Raw genomic sequence first — 6649 nt, forward strand, 5'->3', positions numbered from 1 at the left:
TGTATGGAAAAATGCAATTTTGCCCGATTTCTGAACGCCATAAAATGGGCAAAAAGCCTACGATTGCCAAACTTCGTATACCCTTCGATTCGCCATGAAAATCATAGTTAGATAATAAGAGAAAGTTGGGAAATAAAGCATTGGTTTGTATGAAAAATAATATAGAACAACAAACGTAAATATCTATGGAAAAATGCAAATTTGCCCATTTTCTGAACGTCATAAAATGGGCAAAAAGCCTAAGATGGCCATAATTTATATACTCTTCGATTCGCCATGAAAATCCTTGTTAATTAATAACAAAAACATAACAAAAAATTTTTTGAAAATTTTAGCCAATTTTTGAGAATTTTAAAAGGGGTTACATCATTAAAATTCTCGAAAATTGCCAAAAAATTTCATTTTCTAACATTTTAAATTTGGTATGCAGATTCATTATCCTCATCAAAACTAACACAGGACAGCTTTCCGATTTGCAATTAATGCATTTTTGGCTTAGTTTTGGAATTTTTAAACTTTGATTTGTATAAAAAAATGTATAAAAAGAAACGTAAATATGTATGGAAAAATGCAATTTTGCCCGATTTCTGAACGCCATAAAATGGGCAAAAAGCCTACGATTGCCAAAATTCGTGTACCCTTCGATTCGCCATGAAAATCATAGTTAGATAATAAGAGAAAGTTGGGAAATAAAGCATTGGTTTGTATGAAAAATAATATAGAACAACAAACGTAAATATCTATGGAAAAATGCAAATTTGCCCATTTTCTGAACGTCATAAAATGGGCAAAAAGCCTAAGATGGCCATAATTTATATACTCTTCGATTCGCCATGAAAATCCTTGTTAATTAATAACAAAAACATAACAAAAAAATTTTTGAAAATTTTAGCCAATTTTTGAGAATTTTAAAAGGGGTTACATCATTAAAATTCTCGAAAATTGCCAAAAAATTTCATTTTCTAACATTTTAAATTTGGTATGCAGATTCATTATCCTCATCAAAACTAACACAGGACAGCTTTCCGATTTGCAATTAATGCATTTTTGGCTTAGTTATGGAATTTTTAAACTTTGATTTGTATAAAAAAATGTATAAAAAGAAACGTAAATATGTATGGAAAAATGCAATTTTGCCCGATTTCTGAACGCCATAAAATGGGCAAAAAGCCTACGATTGCCAAACTTCGTATACCCTTCGATTCGCCATGAAAATCATAGTTAGATAATAAGAGAAAGTTGGGAAATAAAGCATTGGTTTGTATGAAAAATAATATAGAACAACAAACGTAAATATCTATGGAAAAATGCAAATTTGCCCATTTTCTGAACGTCATAAAATGGGCAAAAAGCCTAAGATGGCCATAATTTATATACTCTTCGATTCGCCATGAAAATCCTTGTTAATTAATAACAAAAACATAACAAAAAAAATTTTGAAAATTTTAGCCAATTTTTGAGAATTTTAAAAGGGGTTACATCATTAAAATTCTCGAAAATTGCCAAAAAATTTCATTTTCTAACATTTTAAATTTGGTATGCAGATTCATTATCCTCATCAAAACTAACACAGGACAGCTTTCCGATTTGCAATTAATGCATTTTTGGCTTAGTTTTGGAATTTTTAAACTTTGATTTGTATAAAAAAATGTATAAAAAGAAACGTAAATATGTATGGAAAAATGCAATTTGCAAAAAGCCTACGATTGCCAAAATTCGTGTACCCTTCGATTCGCCATGAAAATCATAGTTAGATAATAAGAGAAAGTTGGGAAATAAAGCATTGGTTTGTATGAAAAATAATATAGAACAACAAACGTAAATATCTATGGAAAAATGCAAATTTGCCCATTTTCTGAACGTCATAAAATGGGCAAAAAGCCTAAGATGGCCATAATTTATATACTCTTCGATTCGCCATGAAAATCCTTGTTAATTAATAACAAAAACATAACAAAAAATTTTTTGAAAATTTTAGCCAATTTTTGAGAATTTTAAAAGGGGTTACATCATTAAAATTCTCGAAAATTGCCAAAAAATTTCATTTTCTAACATTTTAAATTTGGTATGCAGATTCATTATCCTCATCAAAACTAACACAGGACAGCTTTCCGATTTGAAATTAATGAAGTTTTGGCTTAGTTATGGAATTTTTAAACTTTGATTTGTATAAAAAAATGTATAAAAAGAAACGTAAATATGTATGGAAAAATGCAATTTTGCCCGATTTCTGAACGCCATAAAATGGGCAAAAAGCCTACGATTGCCAAACTTCGTATACCCTTCGATTCGCCATGAAAATCATAGTTAGATAATAAGAGAAAGTTGGGAAATAAAGCATTGGTTGGTATGAAAAATAATATAGAACAACAAACGTAAATATCTATTGAAAACTGCAAATTTGCCCATTTTCTGAACGTCATAAAATGGGCAAAAAGCCTAAGATGGCCATAATTTATATACTCTTCGATTCGCCATGAAAATCCTTGTTAATTAATAACAAAAACATAACAAAAAAAATTTTGAAAATTTTAGCCAATTTTTGAGAATTTTAAAAGGGGTTACATCATTAAAATTCTCGAAAATTGCCAAAAAATTTCATTTTCTAACATTTTAAATTTGGTATGCAGATTCATTATCCTCATCAAAACTAACACAGGACAGCTTTCCGATTTGCAATTAATGCATTTTTGGCTTAGTTTTGGAATTTTTAAACTTTGATTTGTATAAAAAAATGTATAAAAAGAAACGTAAATATGTATGGAAAAATGCAATTTTGCCCGATTTCTGAACGCCATAAAATGGGCAAAAAGCCTACGATTGCCAAAATTCGTGTACCCTTCGATTCGCCATGAAAATCATAGTTAGATAATAAGAGAAAGTTGGGAAATAAAGCATTGGTTTGTATGAAAAATAATATAGAACAACAAACGTAAATATCTATGGAAAAATGCAAATTTGCCCATTTTCTGAACGTCATAAAATGGGCAAAAAGCCTAAGATGGCCATAATTTATATACTCTTCGATTCGCCATGAAAATCCTTGTTAATTAATAACAAAAACATAACAAAAAAAATTTTGAAAATTTTAGCCAATTTTTGAGAATTTTAAAAGGGGTTACATCATTAAAATTCTCGAAAATTGCCAAAAAATTTCATTTTCTAACATTTTAAATTTGGTATGCGGATTCATTATCCTCATCAAAACTAACACAGGACAGCTTTCCGATTTGAAATTAATGAAGTTTTGGCTTAGTTATGGAATTTTTAAACTTTGATTTGTATGAAAAAATTTATAAAAAGAAACGTAAATATGTATGGAAAAATGCAATTTTGCCCGATTTCTGAACGCCATAAAATGGGCAAAAAGCCTACGATTGCCAAACTTCGTATACCCTTCGATTCGCCATGAAAATCATAGTTAGATAATAAGAGAAAGTTGGGAAATAAAGCATTGGTTTGTATGAAAAATAATATAGAACAACAAACGTAAATATCTATGGAAAAATGCAAATTTGCCCATTTTCTGAACGTCATAAAATGGGCAAAAAGCCTAAGATGGCCATAATTTATATACTCTTCGATTCGCCATGAAAATCCTTGTTAATTAATAACAAAAACATAACAAAAAAAATTTTGAAAATTTTAGCCAATTTTTGAGAATTTTAAAAGGGGTTACATCATTAAAATTCTCGAAAATTGCCAAAAAATTTCATTTTCTAACATTTTAAATTTGGTATGCAGATTCATTATCCTCATCAAAACTAACACAGGACAGCTTTCCGATTTGAAATTAATGAAGTTTTGGCTTAGTTATGGAATTTTTAAACTTTGATTTGTATAAAAAAATGTATAAAAAGAAACGTAAATATGTATGGAAAAATGCAATTTTGCCCGATTTCTGAACGCCATAAAATGGGCAAAAAGCCTACGATTGCCAAACTTCGTATACCCTTCGATTCGCCATGAAAATCATAGTTAGATAATAAGAGAAAGTTGGGAAATAAAGCATTGGTTGGTATGAAAAATAATATAGAACAACAAACGTAAATATCTATTGAAAACTGCAAATTTGCCCATTTTCTGAACGTCATAAAATGGGCAAAAAGCCTAAGATGGCCATAATTTATATACTCTTCGATTCGCCATGAAAATCCTTGTTAATTAATAACAAAAACATAACAAAAAAAATTTTGAAAATTTTAGCCAATTTTTGAGAATTTTAAAAGGGGTTACATCATTAAAATTCTCGAAAATTGCCAAAAAATTTCATTTTCTAACATTTTAAATTTGGTATGCAGATTCATTATCCTCATCAAAACTAACACAGGACAGCTTTCCGATTTGCAATTAATGCATTTTTGGCTTAGTTTTGGAATTTTTAAACTTTGATTTGTATAAAAAAATGTATAAAAAGAAACGTAAATATGTATGGAAAAATGCAATTTTGCCCGATTTCTGAACGCCATAAAATGGGCAAAAAGCCTACGATTGCCAAAATTCGTGTACCCTTCGATTCGCCATGAAAATCATAGTTAGATAATAAGAGAAAGTTGGGAAATAAAGCATTGGTTTGTATGAAAAATAATATAGAACAACAAACGTAAATATCTATGGAAAAATGCAAATTTGCCCATTTTCTGAACGTCATAAAATGGGCAAAAAGCCTAAGATGGCCATAATTTATATACTCTTCGATTCGCCATGAAAATCCTTGTTAATTAATAACAAAAACATAACAAAAAAAATTTTGAAAATTTTAGCCAATTTTTGAGAATTTTAAAAGGGGTTACATCATTAAAATTCTCGAAAATTGCCAAAAAATTTCATTTTCTAACATTTTAAATTTGGTATGCGGATTCATTATCCTCATCAAAACTAACACAGGACAGCTTTCCGATTTGAAATTAATGAAGTTTTGGCTTAGTTATGGAATTTTTAAACTTTGATTTGTATGAAAAAATTTATAAAAAGAAACGTAAATATGTATGGAAAAATGCAATTTTGCCCGATTTCTGAACGCCATAAAATGGGCAAAAAGCCTACGATTGCCAAAATTCGTGTACCCTTCGATTCGCCATGAAAATCATAGTTAGATAATAAGAGAAAGTTGGGAAATAAAGCATTGGTTTGTATGAAAAATAATATAGAACAACAAACGTAAATATCTATGGAAAAATGCAAATTTGCCCATTTTCTGAACGTCATAAAATGGGCAAAAAGCCTAAGATGGCCATAATTTATATACTCTTCGATTCGCCATGAAAATCCTTGTTAATTAATAACAAAAACATAACAAAAAAATTTTTGAAAATTTTAGCCAATTTTTGAGAATTTTAAAAGGGGTTACATCATTAAAATTCTCGAAAATTGCCAAAAAATTTAATTTTCTAACATTTTAAATTTGGTATGCAGATTCATTATCCTCATCAAAACTAACACAGGACAGCTTTCCGATTTGAAATTAATGAAGTTTTGGCTTAGTTATGGAATTTTTAAACTTTGATTTGTATAAAAAAATGTATAAAAAGAAACGTAAATATGTATGGAAAAATGCAATTTTGCCCGATTTCTGAACGCCATAAAATGGGCAAAAAGCCTACGATTGCCAAACTTCGTATACCCTTCGATTCGCCATGAAAATCATAGTTAGATAATAAGAGAAAGTTGGGAAATAAAGCATTGGTTTGTATGAAAAATAATATAGAACAACAAACGTAAATATCTATGGAAAAATGCAAATTTGCCCATTTTCTGAACGTCATAAAATGGGCAAAAAGCCTAAGATGGCCATAATTTATATACTCTTCGATTCGCCATGAAAATCCTTATTAATTAATAACAAAAACATAACAAAAAAATTTTTGAAAATTTTAGCCAATTTTTGAGAATTTTAAAAGGGGTTACATCATTAAAATTCTCGAAAATTGCCAAAAAATTTCATTTTCTAACATTTTAAATTTGGTATGCAGATTCATTATCCTCATCAAAACTAACACAGGACAGCTTTCCGATTTGTAATTAATGCATTTTTGGCTTAGTTTTGGAATTTTTAAACTTTGATTTGTATAAAAAAATGTATAAAAAGAAACGTAAATATGTATGGAAAAATGCAATTTTGCCCGATTTCTGAACGCCATAAAATGGGCAAAAAGCCTACGATTGCCAAAATTCGTATACCCTTCGATTTGCCATGAAAAGCATAGTTAGATAATAAGAGAAAGTTGGGAAATAAAGCATTGGTTTGTATGAAAAATAATATAGAACAACAAACGTAAATATCTATGGAAAAATGCAAATTTGCCCATTTTCTGAACGTCATAAAATGGGCAAAAAGCCTAAGATGGCCATAATTTATATACTCTTCGATTCGCCATGAAAATCCTTGTTAATTAATAACAAAAACATAACAAAAAAATTTTTGAAAATTTTAGCCAATTTTTGAGAATTAAAATTCTCGAAAATTGCCAAAAAATTTCATTTTCTAACATTTTAAATTTGGTATGCAGATTCATTATCCTCATCAAAACTAACACAGGACAGCTTTCCGATTTGAAATTAATGAAGTTTTGGCTTAGTTATGGAATTTTTAAACTTTGATTTGTATAAAAAAATGTATAAAAAGAAACGTAAATATGTATGGAAAAAT

The sequence above is a fragment of the Drosophila serrata genome, unplaced genomic scaffold (assembly GCF_035046125.1).
Source record: "Drosophila serrata isolate PLE 108 unplaced genomic scaffold, ASM3504612v1 contig_184, whole genome shotgun sequence".
NCBI classification, from domain to species: domain Eukaryota; kingdom Metazoa; phylum Arthropoda; class Insecta; order Diptera; family Drosophilidae; genus Drosophila; species Drosophila serrata.